The sequence below is a fragment of the Sus scrofa genome, chromosome 1, assembly GCF_054392235.1.
Source record: "Sus scrofa isolate SSC_HxYL_T2T_F1_AM1 chromosome 1, Sscrofa_HxYL_maternal_Yorkshire_Landrace_v2.0, whole genome shotgun sequence".
NCBI classification, from domain to species: domain Eukaryota; kingdom Metazoa; phylum Chordata; class Mammalia; order Artiodactyla; family Suidae; genus Sus; species Sus scrofa.
Genome location: NC_139383.1, coordinates 119100461 through 119124394, shown reverse-complemented (window position 1 = coordinate 119124394; position 23934 = coordinate 119100461). Strand labels below are relative to the sequence as shown.

At 43.2% G+C, this 23934-nt stretch overlaps 1 long non-coding RNA gene across 4 annotated transcripts in view; it reads right to left on the bottom strand.

The window, feature by feature from the left end:
• Positions 1–1667: 1667 nt before the first annotated feature.
• Positions 1668–23934, bottom strand: part of LOC146406324 (uncharacterized) — a 30340-nt gene continuing 8073 nt past the window's right edge. Inside the window, exons 2-6 of one of the 4 annotated variants that reach the window (XR_014840322.1) lie at positions 21261–21437; positions 16267–16503; positions 13688–14029; positions 3568–3663; positions 1668–1928 (exon numbers count right to left, since the gene is read on the bottom strand). This is a non-coding gene — a long non-coding RNA (uncharacterized LOC146406324). Of the gene's footprint in view, positions 1929–3567; positions 3664–8669; positions 14030–15619; positions 15746–16266; positions 16504–21253; positions 21438–23934 lie in introns of those variants that run through there. The other 3 variants (XR_014840319.1, XR_014840321.1, XR_014840320.1) reach the window with 3 other exon arrangements.

Genomic DNA, 23934 nt, shown 5'->3' with positions numbered 1-23934 from the left:
TAGCCACCGGCCTACGCCAGAGCCACAGCAACATGGGATCCGAGCCGCGTCTGCAACCTACACCACAGCTCACGGCAACGCCGGATCGTTAACCCACTGAGCAAGGGCAGGGACCGAACCCGCAACCTCATGGTTCCTAGTCGGATTCGTTAACCACTGCGCCACGACGGGAACTCCTTCTTTTTTTTTTTTTTAAATCTTAGTGAATTCCTGCTCCACTCTTGGCCCTCCCAAAAGAAAAAAATCAGCAATAAAAAAGACATAGACGTACCTTCAGCAAAGTACATATATAAAAAGTAAGTTGAGGAAAAATATCCCAGGGATAAACATGTATCAGAAGAAAGAAAACATGGCAGAGAAAATATAAAACAACAAAAAGCTGGAAATGCACAATGAATGGGGATGGGAGGAGCCACAAGCCAGGAGCATGATAGCAGAGGAGAGGAATGCAAGACAGTGTGATGGACTGGAGGGGGGGAGCTCCCCCCAAGAACATGGAGCAGGTTCAGACATAAGAGCTCAGGCCCTGCTGACCACACAGTGGATCTCTGGCCTTCTGGGGAGGTTTTCTTGCCAAACCAGAGCTTTCCCTCAGTTCTCAGCTCCAAGGGAAGAGAAGAAAGATGTTTGCAAGTCTTCAAGTTTGGAGAGGGGGAAACAGAGTAAGACCAAGTTAGAAGGGGCTGACTGAATGGACCATGGATAGAAGAGTGGGAGAAAATTTTGTCCCTGTAGGACTGAGGGGACAAGAGTAGTCTTCAGCAGCTAAACAAATACAATTGAAGGAAGATGGAAAGGATGAAAAAACCAAAGTGAAGTAAATTTTATCAGAGACATTTCCAGTCACCATGGAAAGATGCCAGCATTAGAGCTCAGTGTCTATAGCTAGACTGCCAGAGTTCAAGCCTTGCTATTATATCAACCGTGTGATGTTGGACAAGGTACTTACCATCTCTTCTGTCTCAGTTTCCTCAACCGTAAAGCGAGAACAAAATAATCAATAATACCGACCTCACTGTGATGCTGGGCAGGTAAAATGAGTTCAATATATGTGGAATGCTTTATATAGTTAGATGTTATACATCTATCGATGTTGGCTGTTACTGTTCCTCTAGCCAGCAATAGTGCTGGTACCCTTTGTGATGTCATATACTTTCAAAGACCCCCAGCAAGGCCTTTCTTGTCTATTGGAGGGAAGAGGTGTGGAGATAAATAAGGAGCAAAAGGGGATCTCGTGGGATTAGGGGGTACCTGTACTTGATATTTAGAAGGGAGAGAGGACCCATCATGCCTTCAGAAATGTGCCATGCCAGGCAGGCTCTGGTCGCAGCTCTCTTTGACAGTGTGTGCCCTGGTGATATGCACCTCTAGTACTTGCTTGGATCTTATTTTCAGAGTTGGCCCAAGGGTCAGCTATACAACAGAGAGGTCTATTTGCAGTCTTTTCATACCCCTTCAAGCTCCCTCTTTCCTCCCAGGTGCCCAGTACCACCTTGTGCTTTCTCTACTCTCCACATGTCCAAACCTGCCCTCACTTATCTTTTCTGAGGGGATATGATCACTCAAGGTAGAAGTGTAAAAAAAGTCTGATGGAAACTGGGAGTCTTCTGGGGATTTAAAAGGGGTTGATCCCTTGAACAGAGTCATGAAGCTGGCTAGAATCTCACCTGTTTGGAAGAAGGTTCTGGCTGAGGAAGACTCTTGAAGATGGGAGGGGTGTAATCCCATTCCCGGTATGCTTCTTTAGAGAATACATTCCTCTTTGGTTGTGGCTTGCAGAATCTATTCCCAGGAGCAAATTTGAAGATGTGGTGGAGGAGTTTTCTTGTAGCACAGTGGGTTAAAGATCTGTGTTGTCACTGCAGCAGCCCAAGTCAATGTTATGACACGGGTTTGATCCCTGGCCTGGGAACCTCTGCATACCACAGCTGAAATGAAAAAAAAAAAATGTAATGGAAAATGTGACTGCTATGTCAACAAAGAGTGGGGTAGGGCAGAGGGTTGAGCTAACTGGCCTTTTCAGATTTTCACTCTTAGAAAAGTCTGACCATTGCCTCAGTGCACAGCCAAAGAAGTGCCAGAGACAGCCTGAGGATTGTAGTTGGTAGAATGATAACAGATTTATTCACTCTCCTAGTGCCCGCTCTACACAGCGTGTCAACTTTCTGAAAGTGCGTGGAACAAAACTGCTACCACAGACTCCATGAGCAGCTACACCCCATCCAAGGAGCTAAAAGATTAAACATGAGATGTTGAGCTTGGAATAAAACCAAGGCTATACAGACTAAGGACCCTGTGGAGGCTGAAGGCAGTCCCCTCCAGCAGGAGAGGTTCAGGAGCAACCTAGGAGCTCTAGGTGGCTGATGCTACATGTCATAAGTTTGACCCAGCTCAGTGCCTTGGATGTGGTCAATATGATCTAAATGCTTGCTGAATGGATGACAGGAGGTGGCCGAGAAAAGCATATGCTAATGGAACTCTGTAGAATCCTACCTAATCATAACCAGCTATTCTCTGAGTCCTTGAAGACACTGCTATGAGATGCTGCCTGCAACTTCTAAACAGCCCACACAGTAAATGCATGGTCTCTGCCAAGGAGTGCTGGAATCCTGAAGTCAGAAGCTTTGGAAATTTTGATAAGTCTTAGAGGTCTTCCAAGGAATTGCTCGACATCCTAACATAAAACCCTAAAACCTCTAAAAGGAAGTCTGGAAATCCCTGTCTGAAATCCTTGGAAACCCTATCAGGAAACCTTGCAGCCCTACTGGGAAGCCCTGGAAATACCGCCAAGAGTGACAGAGACTGCGTGATTGTACTGTCTCTGCCTTTGTAGCAAGAATTTCTGTTGGAGTAGAGTATGAAAGGAAGGTTGTTATTATATTGTTTTAATACCGATGGCTGGGTCTCAATCATTTGGACGCAGAGGGCCCATTCAAAAAGATAGAGCATGGAGTTTCAGGTCTTCAGTAAGATGGTGGGACTTTGGGAAGCCTGATCCTCATAAGCGGTCAGGTGCAGGGTTTGCTTGAATCCATTTCTTAATGTTTTTGATTGAGGGATAGAGACCTTGGCCTTGTGTATATTAGTGTGTTGGGTCAAGATGTAGATTCCCTATAGATAGTCACATCTTTGTTGAAAATGGGAGTGCTTGCAAGCAGCCAGTCTGGAGCACGAATTTTGACAGGAGTGAGTACAATCTAGATAATGATTTCTGACACAATGGAGTCCAGCAGAGAAAAATAAGTTACTCCCTTGTTTGCAAATAGATGATTCAAGTCGTTCCACTCCTGTACTCTGATAGTTTCTTTCTCTAGGCTTCCCCGGAAAAATAATTTGAAATGCATTTAGCTATTAGAGAAAGACACACAAAACATTCAAGTATTGAGATTGTGTCAGAGATGAGAGATTTGTGGACAGTTCTGGGACAAAAAAAAATGAAGATGGAGATGGTAGCTGGGGGAAAGGGAAAAAAATAATTTAAAAGATTAGAAGATTAAAGTAAAAGGCACTGATTATTGAGAAATCAAGGCTTACAGTATCAGAAACCAAGACACAAGAAGGGCACACCTGTCAGCTGGATGGTAGTCTCTAGAACAAACAAGATACCCAGGCCTCGCTGTCCCAGTTGGTGAACTTCTTTAGAAACGATTTCTTTCTGTAATTCTGAGAGAAGGACATATGAGAAAAGATCAGTGGTTTAAGGGGTTTATCTGAATGAGGCAGAAATGAAAAGAGACAAGGGGATATATTGGGATTGAAGCATAGGAAATTTTCTCCCCACCTCCAACAGAATGAAGGAAAAGAAGAAATGGGTGACATATTAGGGACCAAGACCAACCCCAGGTTTGGTGAGTTGCTAGGAGAACTCCAGGCACACAATATATAGTTGTACTCAGAGCTGGGATTTATTACAGTGAAATACAAAACAAAATCAGCAGGAGAAAGTGTGTAGAGCACAGAGTCTGGAGTCTCTTCCCAGTGGAGTCACAGGATGTGCTTGATTTCTCTAGCAATGAGTAATGACAGCACATTTGAAATACTGCCTACCAGAGAAGCTTGTCAGAGACTTAATGCCCAGGTTTTTCACTGGGAACTAGCCATATAGATGTCCTCCACCTGCCATGTCCCAAAATCTCAGACTCACAGACGAAACACAGGGGCTCAGCACAAACCAGATTGTGTCACTTCTGAAACCTGGTATCTTTCCCGCCCTCCATGACCTGATTAACACAGACTTCAACTTGGAGTGCCTCAGGGAGGACTTCCTCTGGTTGTGAGCACCTGCCCTGTAGCCTGGGGGCCTCCTCTTGGTGTCAACAGTGGATGGGTTGGAGAAACGAAGGACTTTCTTCTTTCAGTACCCTCTTCCCACTTGAGTATCCATGTCCATCCCTTTCCTCTGCATCTCCACTCTCAACCATATAAAGGGATATAAACTCACACTGAGATAGACAAGCTTGAAGGCTGTGTTAAATCATTTTTTTAAAAACTAAATTAAATCTACACTTTAATTTAGGGAGATTCCCAAGTAATAAGCGCTGGAAGTGGCTGGCCTCCTAAACGTAGGGATTTAGCCACTCCAGTTTTCTTGCATGGCAGTGGGGTCACTTTTGGTTTCCTTATCTCTCCTTGCAGGGATAAGTGTTCATTGCCTTGGTTGTCAGGGGTTGGGCAAAGTTGGGTCCATCACAGCACTTGTTATTAAAGACCCTTGGGATTAGATCTAATTGTTGGGGGAAAAAAATGGCTCCATCACCTAAAAGGAGAAAAGAAATGGCTGCAAATCAGGAGGTAAAGGCAATTTCAAGTAGGACAACTCGATTTGAAATACGATCTTTCTCATAGTTTTAACAGTTCATATATTTGGCTTAAGGCTATTTTCCCAGATGTGACAATTGTATGAGAATGTATTTTTTAGAAAACATAAGGGACAGGGATTCGTCACAGTAGTCAAAACTATGGGGGTGTAAAATAAAATGTGGAATTGGAATCAGATTGACTCTTTGGTAGGTTTATGTTGAAAGGCTTTTGAGCTGATTGTGCCATTTTAGGTGGGAGTTTAGAGTCTTGAAAATACTTTATCCTCCCCTGATGATGAAAACTGGGAAAGTTTTAGTGTACCCTATCTGGAATCAGAAAATTGTTATACATTCTAAGAAGGATTATTTTAGTGTCCCTTTTGAAACCTCTGTCTCATGACTTTCCCTGGATAAATTGAGGCATTTACCTTCTTTGAGGAAAACTCACATCCTGACTATAGAAGGCAGGTTCTGTCTTTGGATCCTTTTCTCAGAATTCACCCTGGGCCCATTTGTACAATGCAGAAGTGTATTTAAAGATTTCTCAACCTACTCTTTTGTACGCTCTTCTCCCTTTTCCTAGAACCTCTTCTTATGTACCCTTGGCCTTCCTCTTCTCAGAACTTGTATATATACCTTTATAAAGGATCTAATGATTTACCTGCCACTGTGTTTAATTTATAAGATCCTATCCTTTCATCGGAGGAACTGAAGCTCCAATGGTAGACTCTAATGAATTACTAGCAGGGCTTGGTTTAGCTCTTTTAAGGAGTGAGACTTTCCCAGTGCTGTCGTATAGGCATATTCCCAGCATATTCTCAGGGATTAAGACTCTCAGAAGTCCTTATCAAGACCCTAAGGATGGTAGCTCTTCTCATGATTCTTCTAAGGCAGAATCTTGTAAGGAGGATCAGCATTCCTTTTTTTTTTTTTTTTTTTTTTTTTTTTTTGCTTTTTAGGGCTGCAAGTCGACAAAGAATAAATTCTGGAGAGGGTGTGGAGAAAAGGGACCTTTCCTACACTATTGGTGGGAGTGTAAATTGTTAAAATCACTACAGAAAACTGCATGGAGGTACCTTATAAAACTAAATATAGAACTATCATTTGACCCAGCAATCTCACTCTTGGGCATATATCCAGACAAAGCTTTCAAATAAAAAACATACATGCACCCCTGTGTTCATTGCAGCACTATTCACAATAGCCAAGACATGGAAACAACCTAAATATCCAAGACAGATAAATGGATTATGAAGATGTGGTACATATACACAATGGAATACTACTCAGCCATAAAAGAAAACAAAACAATGCCATTTGCTGCAACATTGATGAAACTAGAGACTCTCATCCTAAGTGAAGTAAGTCAGAAGGAGAAAGACAAATACCATATGATATCACTTATATCTGGCATCTAACATATGGCACAAATGAACCTATCTACAGAAAAGAAACAAACTCATGGGCATGAAGAACAGACTTGTCATTGCCAAGAGGGAGGGGACGGAGGGGAGGGGGGGGAGGGAGGGACTGGGAGTTTGGGGTTAGCAGATGCAAGCTATTACATTTAGAGTGGATAAGCAATGAGGTCCTGCTCTATAGCACATTATCCTCTATCCCGTTCCACTTGTGATGGAACAGGATAGAGGATAATGTGAAAAAAGAATGTATATATATGTATAACTGGGTCACTTTGCTGTACAGCAGATATTGACAGAACATTGTAAATCAACTATGATAAAAAAATTTGTTTAAAGGAAAAAAAATAAATTGGACTTCATCAAAATTGAAACTTCCGGGCATCAAAGGACATTATCGAGAAACTGAAAACAGGAGTTACTGTTGTGGTGCAGCAGAAACAAATCTGACTAGTATCCATGAGGATTTAGGTTCAATCCCTGGCCTCAGTGGATCCGGCATTGCCACGAGCTGTGGTGTAGGTCCCAGAAGCGGCTCAGATCACGGATTGCTGTGGCTGTGGCATAGGCCAGCAGCTGTAGCTCTGATTAGACCCCTAGCCTGGGAACCTCCATATTCCCCATGTGTGGCCCTAAAAAGCAAAAAAGAAAAAGAAAGTGAAAATACAATATACAGAATGAGAAAAAATATTTTAAACATATTTCTGATAAGGATCTTTTATCCAAAATATATAAAGAACTCTTATAACTCAACAAAAGACCAAAAGCCCAATGAAAAAAATGGGCAAATGACTTGTATAGTCATTTCTACAAAGAAATAAACAAATGGCCAAAAAGCATATGAAAAGATGCTCAACATCATTTGCCACTAAAGGAAATGCAAAGAAAAACCACAATGGAGTACAACTTCACACCCTTTAAGATGGCTATAACCAAAAATCAGAAAATAACAAATGTTGGTGAGGATATGGAAATACTGGAAACCTCATTTACTGTTGGTGGGACTGTAAAATGGTGCAATCACTGTGGAAAACAGTTTGAAAATCTCTTAATAAGTTAAAGATAGAATTACCATAAAATTCCTCAGTCTCACTCTGAGACTTATACCAAGAAGAACAGAACAGGTGTTCAAACAAAAATTTATACATGAATGTTCATAGCAGCTCTATTTATAATAGCCAAAATGTGAAACAACCCAAATGTTCATCAATAAATCAAATGTGGTATATCCACACAATAGAATACTCTTCTGCCATAAAAAGGAATGAAGTACTGACAAATGCTACAACATGGATGGACCCTGAAAGCCTTAGTCTAGATAAAAGAAACCAGACACAAAAGGTCATACTGCATGATTAATTTTTTTTGTCTTTTGTCTTTTGAGGGCCACACCTGTAGCATATGGAGGTTCCTAGGCTAGGGGTCGAATCGGAGCTATAGCCGCTCCCTGCCTACACCAGAGCCACAGCAACATCGGATCCAAGCCTATGGAGGTTCCTAGGCTAGGGGTCGAATCGGAGCTATAGCCGCTCCCTGCCTACACCAGAGCCACAGCAACATCGGATCCAAGCCAAGTCTTCGAACTACACCATAGCTCATAGCAACGCCAGATGCTTAACCCCCTGAGTGAGGCCAGGGATCAAACCCGAAACCTCATGGTTCTTAGTCGGATTAGTTTCTGCTGCGCCACGAGGGAAATTCCTGCATGATTAAATTTTTAAGAAATATCTAAAATAAGCAAATCTGTCGAGATAGAAAGCAGATTCGTGGTTGCCAGGGTGTGTGGTAGGGGAAGCAGGGTTGGGTGGGGAGTGACTGTTTTTAAGTACAGAGTTTCCTTTTTGGGGGTGAAAATGGTCTGGAACTAAATGTGGTGACAGTTGTACAACACTGTGAATATACTAAGTGTCACCAATGGTAACTTTTACATTAATCATATTTTACTGCAACTTAAAAAAAAAAAAAGATATAGGAACACAGGGCAGGAAGAGTTTAGGCAAGTCAGGGTAAGTTTGAAGAAGCAAGAAACACTGTAGGCATTGTGACCTGAAGAAGGAAGGACTTCTGGAAGCTGCATAGGCAGGAGGGAGCTGTGGGGACTGCTATGAGTGACGGCCACTAGCACCTTCGCTTTGCCCTCTTACATGCACTGCCAGACTCAGTGAGAGGCCTGGCAGAAACTCCAGTTCATAGCCAGCCTTGTGAACAACAGAGTTAACTGTTAGAAGGACTTGGCCTGTTCTCTCTGAAAGAACCAGCACACCCAAAACTCCTGCCAAGAGGCCCCAACACTTACCTGGAAAGCTTGACAGTATCACTAGGATATTTGATGGTCCCCTCGAGGAAACTTGTCAGGAAGCCAAGTAAACCCTGGCTCTGACTCTCTATCTGACTTTAGGGACTGGTATCTGTTAGGACGGAGGAGTCCAAACAGAGAAACAGAGGCTGGAGCAGAGAGATTGCAAGCAGGTTTATTGACCAATAGAGTGGCCAGGAGCACTAAGCAGAGAGAACTCAGCCTCCCCACTATCGGGGCAGGGGCTTTTTTACAGTTAGGGTTGCTTGTGAGGGGTCACACAGTCTCAAGGAGAAAGGGGAAGGAGGATTTAGGTCAGTAAGTGTGAATTTTCCTTTTGGCTCTGTTTATTCTGAGGTTTAAGATCTCCTTAAATTATCTTGGTCCTGGGGCCCTCATGTATGCTGGAGTCTGTTTTTCCTGTTTGTTTGTCAGCTGAAATCGAGTCTGGAGCCTGGGTGGGATCTTGATGACATGGCTGATTTTGTGTCCTCCATTTTGGACTTTCTCTCCATATTACAGATACCACCGAACAGTATCTGCCAGAAATGTCCATTATTTCAGTTACATTTGGTTAAAAGGGGATGGCAAAGATAAATGACTGTGAAGAACCCCTCCTGTGAAGGGGGTTCCCTTAGAAAAGAGCAAGTTGGAAAATCAAAAACCTTGGTAGCTGAGAACTTGAACGTGTGCCTGGGCCCACACCCTCCTGTGTGGGGTGTGACCTGAAGAAAATCCTGACCCTAGAGTAAGTGTGAGCTGCCAGAGTCTGTGAAGCCTATTAATAAGGTCAGTGTGCGGTGGCCTTAAACACCCAAACTCAAACTTCATTGTGGAGAAGAGAATTATATAAAAGATACCCAAGGTGGAAGACATGTACAATTGAATTTAATAGATGTTGAATATAAACCTCAAGGAGGGCAGATGATTTGTTTCATTCAAGTGGAGGTATTTTTTTGATTCCTAATAAGTAGCTCTCTTGACTACAATTGTTGAGGAAAATCTCCTTCTTGTTCCTATGGGGGTCTGCAAGTGACAGATCTCTCCATTCCCGGTCCAGCTACGGTCATCAAAACTTAGACTCTGCTGCCACGTGGGCTATCTTCTGTCCAGGACTCACCTGTTTCCTTTCTGCGCTCTCACGTTCCAATCAGTCCTACTCACTGCTATGCTCTGTACCACGCAGCACCCACTACATGCTTTTCCCCCTATTTCTTACCAAACCTAGAGGAAACACTATAGAGAGCGAACCTTGATTTTTTTTGTTATATATTTAGAGAAATTATTTCAATCAATTATGGAGAGCTTACCTTGTGCTTGGCTCACTGTGAGGCATTAGGGATGAAACAATGGTTGGGGTTTGGCCTCTAAGAATTCTCTTTACAGAAGAGTAACTAACATTGCTTTTTACTAGAGTGAGGAATTTTAGCATGAGGGTTCACCTGGTATAAAAACAGTATAAAACTTTGAGGACTGTTTTCTAAAACAATTTAAGGATTTTTTAAAGAGCTTTCTCACTTTCTTTAAATAAATCATATCTTCATAAAACATTTAGTCAAGTATACTTAACTAAGGCATACTTTTAAATTTCTTTCTAATTTAAATGTTATTTTGTTTTTTATTTAAGTTTAACTGACCCACAACATTGTTAGTTCCAGGTGTACAACACAGTGGTCAGCGTTTCTATACATGACAAAATGATCACCATGAGGATTACCTATTCTTAGGGCTAGCATCTCATGTGGCTTTCAGATGTGTTATTTGAATATTTCACACCATGCAATCGTTTTTCTTTGGGGCAGGGGTAGGCGTCAGCAGAGGTGCTAGTCTGCTGAACTGGGGCTGGGGAAATGGCTCCTGAAATAAGAACTGGGGGCGATGACATCGATGTAAGAGGAAGGTGAAAGGTGGGTGCAAGAAACCAGCCTTTAAGTAGCTGGGTCTGGCGGCAGCTTTCTGCAGTGGAACTGGAGGGCAGAGATCAAGGCTACAGTTTCTGAAGAAAGTAGGCCTTCTATGATGGTGGGACTTGGAGGGGATATAAAGCAACCCGGTGTGAACCCCAAAGGAAATGAGGATGCAGCATTGACTGCAGCCTCAATGTGGCTCAAAGGGTCAGTTCATAAATTAGAAAGGATTTCCTTCCTCTTGCTGCTTTTTGTCCTTACAGGTGTGGATCACAGCACAATTTGAGAGACCAAGAGGAAGACTGAGAACAAGCAAGGAAAACAGAGAAGGGAGGGAGTGTAAGCAATGAAGAAAAGATGACAAGAGGGCAAGAAAAGGGATGACCCTGGCAAAGAGTCAAAGAGACAGGTAAGGTGAGGGGTATAAAGAGAAAAAGAAGAACTGAATTAAGTCCCGAAGCGAGCTGATCAGGCCTCCGTCCTGCACTGGGTTGTTCCCAGGAGACAGCCCTTGAGTGACAGCCTTAGCAGAGGACTGGAACAGAGACGAGGACCATGGAAGGTCTCACCTCTTTGCATTCCTTCTTTGGGCAAGAATTGCTCTTACTATTGTTCTTCAGTCCCTTCTTGCCCTCGTTAGCCTCAGAACCTGCTCTCATCTGCCTTTTTGACCTTTATATTCACTTTGAGCTAAAAAGAAATAGGTTAACCTTGGGAAATCAGAATAATGAAATTTCAGTTACTCAGTTACAGGCCACTGACTTTAAGAGCCTAATTTTGAGGAAGGACAGAAATTTTGTTGGTCTTCCTAATACTCCACCATTAAGGCACATTCTTAACCTATTAAGTACCAGAACTGGACAGGCCCTGAATAACCAGGACCCAAGAAAAGGTCAGGAAAAGTTTTAGACTCAGCTGACTGGAGAGAAGCTCCTGGTTAGAAAAGAAGCCTAGTGTGGCTAGACACAGCCTCTTCCCATGTTGGGGTACAGAGCCAAAGGGCAGAATGACTGCAGGACATAGGTGTTTCTTAAAAACAGAAGCAAATCAGAAGAGGACAGAAACAGAGATACCACTGACATTTCAAGAACTGGCAGGAACTAAATCAAGGGTCAGAGAGTTGAAACTGATGACTTATACAATTCCTACCTATGCCTACAAAGTACACCAAACCCCACGCTCTGCTGAAAGGGAAATTAAAATTAGTGGAATCAGTGTGTGATAATCTAAATAACAATAAATAACAGTGCAAGAATTAAATCCACAAGCATCATTTCAAGAAATCCCCTGGCAAAGCCATTCAAGTTTCTTCTTAGAGTTGAAAGAATTTGGATAGTATCAGAGACTATTAAAACTCCCATAAAAGGGGTTGGTGTCTTAAGCTGCAAGAGTCACTGATTGAGGGTAATAGTGTCAGCCAGATGGCATATTTTGTGTCTGCTTAGATCCTCTTCCCAGACACAGACTCGGGGTTCTGAAAAGGGGAAACACTGCTTTGTGCTCTCCTCCACGTCATTAGAACTCAGGTACACCAGCCTCACAGGTACTCACGGATTGCAATCTGAAAACCTGCCATCTGTGTCTCTACATAGAGCCATGCCTTTTCCACCATCTAAGACTAAAAGACCCAATCTCTGCCTTCCCCTACCTCATTCTGTAACAGGAAGCAACTCCTCTTTCTTTGAACTTTATGTGTATCATAATGCTTAAGGAAATGAACTTTATTATGCCTTTAGGGAAGTTATTCTTCAGAGGGACCTACTCTGGCGAGGCACTCCCTGGTGATGCTGGAATTCATAGCCCCTGCCCTGGGATTCTTTATAGTTAGTGGAGCTGACCTTATGGTGAAGCTGGACTTGGGAGCTGAAGCTGGGATTCACCCCCTTAATTAGGGGTGAATCAGCCTCTGTGCATGTCTTACAAAGTTGCTTAGAAATTTGAGAACCAGGGCTAGACACTGGCATGTGGAATACTCAGATGTCAGCTTCTGGGAAAGTGGACTGTAAAAAACAGGAAGATCTTTTGGCTTTTGTAGAAGTGAGTCTTCATAGTAGAGTACAGGCTGAGAAACAGAGCCTGAGGCACTACCTCAAAGAGGCAGAGCAGAAGAGGACAGAAAGCTAGGTAGGGCCTTCAAGAGTTAGCTCCCTTGTTGATGGTAAATGGTAGATCTGAAGGGCAACCAGAGAGCCCAGAGGGTGATGAGGGCGGGGCAACCCTTGAATGGTCATTTTGGATTCCTTGGGAAAAGGCAAGGGAAGGATGAGTAGGCCTTTCCCTTGTGGGGAATTCTTAGATGATGCCCTTCATCTTAGCTACTCTTTCACCCCTTTATTCTCCTGAAGCCCAGAAATTCCTATTTAAAAGAAAAAAAAAAGGTTATCAGATGATAGAATATAAGCTCAGACAAAGAAAACAGAGAAACAGATGAGATTCACAAAAAAATGGATAAAAGTAGAAATGTCTAGAAAGCAAAGAGGGGTAAGATAAGGCAAAATATAAAGAGATTAAGTGGTACTAAAAGTAAAGAGACTTGGTCACTGAAGAGAATACAGGCAGGAAGAAAGAGAGAGGAAAGGCACGGGTTAGAGTCCTTCAAGAGAAAACAGAGGGCTTAGCTGTATGCAAGCTCTCCCTTCTGTTGCTTAGACATAAGCATATTTTCTCTGCCCTTCACCTCCCTCCTCTTCCTTTTTCCCTTTATTCTTTAAGAAATAAATATTGAGAGCCAACTATACTGTGCAGTAGGCTGAAAACAAGGGAAATAAAATGAATGAGACCAGCTCCTTGCTCTTAAATTCCCTGCTAGCTAATTATGTGATACCCTGCAAAGGGCAGGAGAACGCCAATGTTGTTGCAGTTGGCCTGTGGCTGGGTGCAAAGCTGGGTGGGGTAGAGCATTCTGCATGTGTACTAGGGAGGGATTGATTTCAATCACCCCAAATTTGAGTCCACAGCTGCCTTGTTGGTTAAGACTATACTGGGGACAGGGAGCCAGTGATGTGGGTAGTGGCTCAAGAGGCAGATCTCTAAAGTTTCTAACACCACTAAATATGTTAATTGGGTATTTTAGGTCTGCTGGGCCTGTGGCTGCTGCACCCTCACTGACCATGTAATTTCTGAGACTTCCTCTACTTTTCCTGAATCAGTATCTATCAAGGGGATTAAACAACATATACACACAACTGTGTACTATCATGGTACTTTGATAAAAGAAAAGGCATTTCAATACCAAATTATGGGTCTACATCCCATCTTCTTTGGCACTCATTTGCTTTATGGATGGCACCATGTGGCCTGCATTTGGAGCGTTTCCCGAGATGTGCCCTGGAGTCTATGAAGTTTGGGCATTGTGTCCCAACTCCTCTTCTGTCCTTTGATGTTGTCAGCATTCTCCACAGCAGGGTCCTCTGCAATACCCACTCCCTTGATCTTCTCATAATCCCTCCTGCCCACACAAGCGCTCAGCCATCCTTGGCAAGAGGCCACATAATCCACAGTAAGTGAAATAAAACCTTCCTCCACTGCTGCCTCTCGAAGTTGTCTGCTCCAGGGAGGATACGGGTACAAAGGCAGAGGTCTAAGTCTAAAAAGATGTGCCTTCCATGCCTGGGGAAGAGAGATAGCTGAGGTCACTTGTGAATCTCTGGCTTGTGGAAGGGTTCCCATTCTGCCTGATTTTAGACTCAACGCTCACTCTTGCTGTTGGTATCTTTGGGCAAAATAGAAGGGTCCTTATCTCTTGACCATCTGTGAAGTGTGGTTCTTTCCCAGTTCTCCCACGTCCCTTGCCAAAGCTGAAGCATTTTTCAAGGCTTCCTTTCAGTCAACAAGCACCTTTATGTTTTGTGTCCTCTTCCTTTATCAAAACCAGAAGCTAGGCATCCTTCAGCAAGGGGTCAAGTGTTCTACAGGAAGGTGAAAAAGACCCCACAGTCATTCAACCTACTCCCAAGGGAGGGAGTAATGGCCAACACCATGGTGCCTGGGGTTACACACCTCTCTTCTTCCAGGGAGAGAGGGAAGAGATGCTTTTTTGAAACCTCTGAAGTACAAACGGACTATGCAGTCTTATGCCTGCTCTGGGAAAAGCCACACTGAACTCTAGATTATAGTTAGAAATCTTTCCCCAGAGCTTGCCCTAAATTTCTCTAAGAAAACAAGGTTGTTTTCTTGCTCTCTTTCACCTCTCTGACCTCCCTCTTCTGTCTTCTTGGCAGCCTCCTTCCCCACACCCAGGGTCTTGCTGTCTTCAGCACCAACCTGTCAAAATCTACTTTAAGCTCTTTGGTTAAGAGGGCAGATCCTATGGTCAGAGAGATCCATGGGTTTCAATTTTTGCTTGCAACCTGTTTCCCAAGAAAGCATTCTCTGGGGATTGGGAATGAGGCCTAAGATTTATGGGGATCTATCTACATATTTTCCCTTTTTAGTGAGGAATAACCAGTGTCACTTTTGAAACCACTGACTAATGGGTGCTTTATGGGTTCCCATCCATCCTGCTTTGCCATTTGCCCTCTGTGGCAGGTGGCATCTCTAATAGCCTGTATTTGGAGCATTTCCCGGGGTCTACTACAGACTTTGGTGAAGACTGGAAGTTTGTCTTCTGGCTTTGCCACCACCGCTGCAGTAGATCTCTTTGAGATCTCTCAGTTACCCAGAGCCTTCATGTTCTGCTCTTTTATTCCTTATTCAAACCGCAGTTTTCACATCACTCTTACAATGGCTAAAAAACACAGCTTCTGCTTCTTCTTCTCTTCTTATTCTTTTTAAACCAAGATAGTAACTGGATTTTCCCCACTATCTCTGGAGAAGGGTAATGTATCATTTCCAAAATTCCTGGTTGGTAGATGAATTTGGGTTAAACTTAGACCAAATATATAGTAGCAGGTAAGGGCTTTCCCAAGATGCCCTTCTTCGCATGTATGTGTGTCTGAGGTGGAAGAAGGACCAAAGATGTGGCCCAAGTCTGCCTTTCAGGTGATGTAAGTGTCCAGGCAGGATGTCAAGTGGTGTAGGTATTACCCGCAATGTCAGTTCTCTAAAGATGCTGGCACTTCCCTCGGGGGGCTCAGGATGACTTTGAACAGTGTTTGGGATAAAAGACAGGAGGGGGGTATGGTTGATGGGTATCTTCTGCTCTTACTCTATATCCAAAACAGACCAAAAGAGGGAATGAGGCTACCTCCTTTCCCTCACCTGATTTTGAGCCCTTCTGTTGGTCCACAAAGCTCTAACTCTTCTCCTTCCCCTTCCCTTTTGGCCATTCTACTGTCTGGTCTTTCCTCAATGAAGGTAAAATTAGGGAGGAAAAATTCTGAAAACCTGGTGAATATAAAAGAAAGAAAAAAAAAGTTTTTGTCCAAAGCAATAGCAAGTACTCTAATGAAGAAAAGAAGAAAACTTGTATATATATTTGGAGCCCTGTTTGCAGGCCTGTAAACTCCTAAGGATATACATAGACCCTCGGTCAAGAACTCTTGCTCTCGTTGGTTCTTGCATAGAGTTAGGAACACTCAGTTGAGATGGAACTTGTGGTGGGATGGACTGTGGTCTTTGATCTCACCCCTTGTGAGATAAGAGGAATCCTGGGGAGGGGGTGCTGTCATGAGACTTCCTTGGAGACTTCCATGTGATTTTATGGATGGGGTGGGACTGGGCATGAAGAGGGTGTTCAGATGGGCCACTTTTCTGAGAGAGTCAAATTTTGTGTTTTATCTTGGTTTAGAGTGTAGATACTGGCCATGGTCATGGACTGGGCGGGGGGGGGGTGACTTTAAGAAACAAGGTTGTATAATCAGGCAGTCAGACCAGTAACTCCTTCCTTAGTAATCTCTTCATGTTACCTGGTCCTGTTGATGGTATGTGAAGACACCTTGGCACCCAGTCTGGCCTGAGCCCTAGCACAGCTGAGCACGAATCACTCCCTGGATGGGCCCTACAAATCCATGGAGCAGGTATAGGGAGGGTGGGATGGGTGGGTTCCTGTGTCCATCAGGGAACTATTCCTTGTGGATAGTCAGTGCTCCTCCTCCCCTTGGTTCCTATTCTTCTTATCACCATCTCCAGATCACCCAATGTCCCTGTGAAAAGGGAAAAAAAATTAAGTAGTATCTGTCTACTTCTACATATTAATAAATAGCGCAGTGATACAGGGAAGGTTTGGGGGAATAACTTGGAAAGGAGGTACTGTTCACTGTGACAAGGGAGGGAGTGAGAATTTATCTTTGGGTCACATCCTAGAGGTCTGAAGGGCCAGCAGGTGCTTCCAGAACAATCCTGGGCCCAGAAAATCCATTTGCCAAAGGAGAGAAAAAACAAAGGGAAGAGCAGGTGCAACCTGATATTGGAGAAGCTGTCAAATGACTCCTGCCCCCAAACAGGCCTTTTTTGATACAATGTCAGCTGAGGATGCTGTGAACTAGCCCAGTCGGTCTCGGACTTAGAGTTCATGAACAAGTGAAATTCAACAACAACAGCAGCAAAACAGACAAACTAATGCAGGCATGACACCTTTTACATGGTCTCATAAGAACATTTTAACAAAAATTCATAAAACCACAGTTCCCTTTGTGGCTCAGCAGTTAACAAACCCAACCAGGATCCATGAGGATGGAGGTTTGATCCCTGGCTTTGCTCAGTGGGTTAAGGATCTGGCATTGCCATGAGCTGTGGTGTAGGTCAAAGACATCGCTGGGGTCCTGCATTGCTGTGGCTGTAGCATAGGCAGGCAGATGCAGCTCTCGATTCTACCCCTAGCCTGGGAATCTTCATATGCCATGGGTGCGGCCCTAAAAAGCAAAATAAATAAATTAATTAATTAATTAATAAAACCAAGCAGTTTTGTATTACCTGGTCATTTTATAAAAAATATTTTGACACAAAAAAAAATAAAAAGGACTAAATCTAAGAACACAGGAAAAGTCTTCAAAAGGAATACTCTGGCTTTAAAATTTCCTCCTTTCACTACATCAGTGACAATGTTTTCCTGGATCCTCCTCACTCTTTGGACTGGGATTTGGCATCCACACCACAAATCCAGCTCTAGATCCTCAGAAACCACCTCATTTTCACATATCCCTCTATGCCTCTCCAAGCCACTTGTAAGAAAGAGAGGTTCAAATTCACAATGGGCTTACACAGGTCTGTTCCTCCTGAAATTTGACATACAGAAGGAATGTTCCGTATCCTCATCCTGCCTAGCTTTGAGACATGCCACCTGCTACCACAGGAGCTATTTCAGGAGTGCTGACATCTTTTGTACCACAACTTTCTCCAGACTTTGTCATGAAATACAGCAACCTGTTTCTTTTTCTCCCAACTACTATCTGTGCACTTTTTTCTACTTTCTTAGCTGCCACTTCCTAGGTATTCATTTTCTCTCTTCCACCTGTGCCAAGCCAACTCCAAGTTGTCTTTTTCTAAGAGGCCACAGAAGATCACGGCTCCCTCCCCAACCACAGGTGAATTGTTGAGCTATTTCCCAGGGGAGAAACAAGGGCAGGATCAGGAATGTAGCCTGAGGCTCTTGGAGATCTGTGCTTTTCTCTCATTTTTGCCATTTCTGAAAAAAAAAAAATATATGATTTATAAATATAAGACCTTGTCCTAGAAGCTGTAAACTCTGCCATGCACTCTATAGAGGGCCTCTAGCTTATGTATGGAGTTTTCCCGCAGCCTGCCCTAGACTTGCAGAGGACTTTTGATTATTTGTTTTCCAGCTTCCCCACTTCCCATTTTCAGGCTACATCTTTCTTTCCAGGCTTCCTTCAGGTTCCCAGAGCCGTCACGTTCTGTCTCCCACTCCCTTATCAAAAACAACTGAGACATCCTTAGAGAAGGGGCCAGATTACAAAAGTGAAAAATACACCCCAAGTCCCCCACCTCTATTCTTTCCCCCTTTCGAAGCTGTCACCAAAGGGAGAGAGCAATCACCACAAATCTGGCCTGAAGTACACTGAAATCTGTGCTTTCCCCCCCGCCGCCACCAGGGCAGAAGTAACTGCTGTCACTTCTGAACCTCCTGACTATGGGTGGACCCTCTGGTCCTCATCCTCTCTGCTTTGGGAACTGCCAGCCCCTGCAGCGAGGGGAAGCTCTAGGTTTGCGTAGAATATTCATTCAGGGACTGCCCTTGATCTCTTTATGAAATTTAAAAAAGTTGCTTTCTTGATCTTCCACCTCCTTGTAAAGTGCTGCCTTCCATGTTTTTCACTCTCCTAACAAGTGCTCTGTGCCATCTTGGGATACACACTTCTTCCTGACAAAACTAACTCTCAGCTGTCCATTGGAAGAGGCAGAGTAAAAGGTACGCAGCTCCTCATTTTGTCTATTTGCATTGCTTTACAAGTGATGGGTCCATTGGCTGTAAGTAGTGAGACCACTTGAAATCTCTGACTTCATATACATGGACTTGTACGCTGTCCCACTATACTCATTTAAAATTGTTTTCACTTATGAAATAACTAAAATTTGTTTCCTTGCTCTCTTACCTCCTCTTTGCTAAGATTTTGACAGATGTTCTATCTTCTCCCCACTTTTAAACTCATCTCTCATTTGTTCTTTGGGGAAAAGATTGGACAGAAGAGATCCATGTTTTCTCCGGAAGCAGTGAAAAGCCTTAGATCCAAGGCAATAAAGTTCTAATGATTGCATGTTAGGCAACATCACTTGGGATAATTGTTGGGAAACTGCAGCAATAAGTGCAACTGTCACTTTGTTCTGTGGAAAATGCCCTGGCGGTTATGAGAACTCATCCTGAGTCCAACGAGTCTTGAGTCCAACGAGTCTGCTCTGGGAACTTCCCAGGGGCCTAAAGAAAGTCTAGAGGGTAGCTACAGGGTTATATTCTTCTAGTATCATAAGAGGTTTCATAAGCCTCTTCTTGATACTGCTCTCCAAGTACGTATTTATAAGACCCTAAAAAGATCCACATCTAAAGGCCTGCATTTGATTGTTCTGGAAGGATCCTGAGACAAAACCTCCAGTAGTACAGCTGAAAAAGTGCTGGTGAGAAGGTCTGTTTTGGTTCTGATTCTGCCATTTCTCAGCCAAGTGGAATGGTCTCTTGAACTTTGTGACCCTTTATTTCCTCATGGACAAAATGAGTTTACTGTTACTAACCACGCAGCGCTGGGTGGTTAAAAGGATCACTGTGGTACTTAGGGCTTGAGTACTGTCAGCTCACATGTGCACACCTTTGCCTACCATGGTGCTTCCACACTCTAATCAATGCTGAAATTTCTACTTGCAAATCAGTGTTCGGAACCTATACTTGTAGACATTGGTGGGCTTTAAGTGATCAACTCTTGAAACTGCATGTAGAAGTGTATTTGTGTATATGAGTAGGATTTTCTGGGGAGAAGATTCATAGGTCTCAACAGATTCCCCAAGAGATTCCAACATCTAAAGTGTTCAGTTTTGGAATTTGAGAGTTTGATCTTCAACTTCATCAACAGAAGTCACTCTAATGTAGTGAGTCAAAGGTTCTAGCCAATTGAACAGAGCTGTCTGTGAGATAGAATATGTGAAGTTAAAACTGTGAGGGAAAAATCTGTGACAGGCTCACTGGCGTAAGATTATCTGATTGCCTGAAAGCTGAAGGGCGAGGCAGCAACTCTGCCTGTGTTACAGCACTGTCAGCTGTCTGACCCTGAGCAAGATCTTTCCCTCCCCGATCTACAGTGACCTCACCTGTAAAATGAGGGGATTAACTCAAGGTGTCCCCAAGTCCCTCAACAGCTCTAGAATAGTATAATTCTTTTAGAAAGCAGGATGAAAGCACATCTGAAATGAAGATCTATCATAAATGGAAAAGAATTGGGAGAAAAGGGATCTTTGTTCCTAAGGTTCCCAGAGTCCAGGGACTTCATCCAGATAACTATCTGGATGGAAGGAAGTAGGAGGACTGCTCCAAGAAACTCTGACAAGCCAGACATGGGACCACCCCCCAGTCCAAGGGCCAGGATGGAACTGTCATGGTTACGTCTCTGCCGGACATGGCCTTTCCTCCCCAACTCATTTCACATGTCTCCTGGCAATCAATGCCTGAGCCAGAAGGCCTTCCTGCATGTGTATTTAGACTTGGGCCCTCCCTTGATGGCTGGCTGGGGAGAGTCAACACCTCCCTGCACACCCCTCAGGGCTTGGGTGAGTCTAAGGGCACCAAAAGTCTAAGAGGGGCCTGGGTAGGAGATAACAGAGCTCTTGCCCTTCTGCTTCAGCTTCTGCCTGGATCTGCTAGCATCCAACTCCCCAGCAGGGGTAAAGGGAAGCAGGAGCTTCTGAGAAATGAGCAGTCATACTTAGCTGAGTCAGGAGTATCTTCAACAAGTGATGATATGTTACCTAGCGTGTTTCATGATTTACTTTTTCAAAAACTATTCTTGGATTATTACTAAAGAATTCCGGGGTAGCCTTTCATATATACTGCCACTCATTTTAGGGAAAGAGGCTAATGGGAGGTAGATTCTATTTGGAGAAAAGGTAGGAGTGCATCTTAATATTGTCTATTACCCTCACTGAGGTAGGACACCAGGATGGAGGACTTTTGGATGCCAAAGGAGGTTGAAAAGTAGTAGTGTGTTTACCACAACTTTTCTGAAAGAGAGTGAGGAAGGAAATCGAAAGGCCTCTTGACAAGTGGGAAAAGGAAATCCTCTGCACCACAGTACTGCCATATTGCTATGCATAGATCAGAGCTAGAGAACACCCTTATCCTCCACGTCTGAGGGCCTAGACATTTTTTTAAGATAAAAACAGTTTTTGTATGGTCTCATAAAACATCAAGGAATTGGGCGAAATTTAGAGTAAAAAGCAAAATATCCCATTTACCTCCTACCTGTCCTTCTGAAGTAACACCTGCCAACGACCTCCTGTCCATCTTTCATGGCTTTTCTACGTCTTGACATACATGCAGGCATGAACATGTACCCAATTTTTCACTCATGTTTTTGAGATGGTTTCATGACTGCATATGTAAGTCTTTCTTCTTCTTTCTTGACAGCTGCATGCTAATCTATAAATACATTGATGGACTGTTAGGTTGTTATGCTATTACAATCATTACAATGACATCTGCCTAGGTAGAGTACTTTTTTGATGTACATGTACAAGTACACTATCTCTTAAAAACAGTGAGAAAGCATGTACATTTAAAATAGTTACTCATGGAGTGCCCATCATGGTTCAGCGGAAATGAATATACTATCCATGAGGATTCAGAAATTCAATCCCTGGCCTCACTCAGTTGGCTAAGGATCTGGTGTTGCTGTGAGCTATGGCACAGGTTGGCAGCTGCAGCTCCACTTCAATTCCTAGCCCAAGAACCTCTTTATGCCACGAGTGCAGCCCTAAAAAAAAAAAGTTGCTCATTATATGCTTATTCTTTATAAAGGAAGAACTCTATTCCACTCAACATAAGCCTTTTGACTTAAGAACATAGAACAATATTTTCAAACCTTAAAATAACCGATTTTAAAAATACAACTAATTTACTTATTATACTTATGAGAAATAGAGAAGAAATCAGGTACACAATGGAAAAATAGATAAAATCTAAAGATCTGTTAGGAAAAAATCTATTAAGTCACTACTAAGTACAAAATTATATTCTCAACTTTTAAATTTAAAGAGACTTAGATTTCATATATATTGTACTCTGTTCATTGAAAAAGCAGAGACTACACCTCTTCAAAAGGCCTTGAAATATACACAAAACTGACCATTTATCATACCACAAAGAAACCCTCAATAAACTCTCCAAAGTAGAAATACCATATTGAAAATTGTAAGTCAATATTCTCTGAATATAATTAACAAAACTGAAAGTTTAGGGATTAAAATTTGATCACCTGAAATAAAAGTGAACTCCCTTTGCATTTTTTTTTCTTTTCAGGGCTATACCCTCAGAATTTGAAAGTTTCCTGGCTAGGGGCTGAATCAGAGCTGCAGATGCTGGCCTACACCACAGCCACAGCAACACTGGACCCTTAACCCACTGAGTGAGGTCAGGGATTGAACCTGTATCCTCACAGATACTATGTCAGGTTCCTAACCCGCTGAGCCACAACAAGAATTCCAGAACTCCCTTAGCTCTTGAGTTCAACAGGAAATGAATGCTAAAACTGTAGAATATCCATAAAATAATAAAAGCATCAACTATCATAACCTATGGGATTCAGCAGAAGCCTTTCCCTCAATATAATCCACAGACATAGATTCTTTTATAAAGTAAAAAACAATCATCAAATTATACATTTAGCTCCAAAATCTGGAAAACAGGAAGAAGTAATTTATTAACAAAGATTAAAATGGAAAGCATTAAAGTAGGAAAAGGACAGAACTAATAAATACAAGAACAGGTCCTTTGAAAAATTAAATTTAAAAAATAGGAGTTCCCGTCATGGCGCAGTGGTTAACGAATCCGACTAGGAACCATGAGGTTGCGGGTTCGATCCCTGCCCTTGCTCAGTGGGTTAATGATCCGGCGTTGCTGTGAGCTGTGGTGTAGGTTGCAGACGTGGCTCGGATCTCGTGTTGCTGTGGCTCTGGCGTAGGCTGGCGGCTACAGCTCCGATTGGACCCCTAGCCTGGGAACTCCATATGCCACGGGAGCGGCCCAAACAAATAGCAAAAAGCCAAAATAAATAAATAAATAAAAAGTAAACTTTTCGGGGGGTGGATTCCTGTCATGTCACAGCAGAAATGAATCCAACTAGGAACCATGAGATTTCAGGTTCCATCCGTGACTCGCTCAGTGGGTTAAGGATCTGGCATTGCCATGAGCTGTGGTGTAGGTCGCAGACATGGCCCAGATCCCGTGTTGCTGTGGCTGTGGTATAGGCTGGCAGCTGTAGCTCTGATTGGACCCCTGGCCTGGGAAACTCCATATGCTGCGGGTGCAGCTCTAAAAAGCAAATTAATTAAGTAAGTAAGTAAAAAGTAAACTTTAAAAAATATATATAACCTAATTAATCAAAAGGAGTCCAAATACTCCTAATAAGAAGCAGTAAGAAAATTAACAGGGGGAGGAGACAAGATGGCAGAAAAGTAGGGGGACACGCTCGCCCTCTCCCACTAACACAACAAAAAAAGCACATCTACAGGATAAATGACTGGCACAGAACAGCAACCAATTGCTGGCAGAACCACCTAAACTCCAATAACGGCAAGAAGTTCACAACATTACTAGGTAAAACAAGAGAAAAGAGGAGAGTGAGAGAAGGTGAATCCGAGCGGGACAGGCGCTAACGAAAGGGAACTGAGGAGGAGAAAGAGATCCTGCACCCTGGAAAGTCATCTACTTGGGGGAAAGATCAAACGAACCAGAGGAATCTCCAGATGCAGAGAAGAGTGTAGCAGTAAGTTGGAGTATTGAAAAGCAGATCGAGAACTGAAAGGACCATCTGAACTACGGGCACAGTCACCAAAAATTGAGATGCCTGGGTGGGGGCTGGGCACCGAGACCTCGGCTCCGGAGGTTAGTCCCCGGGAAAGGGCTGGGGGGGGCAGGG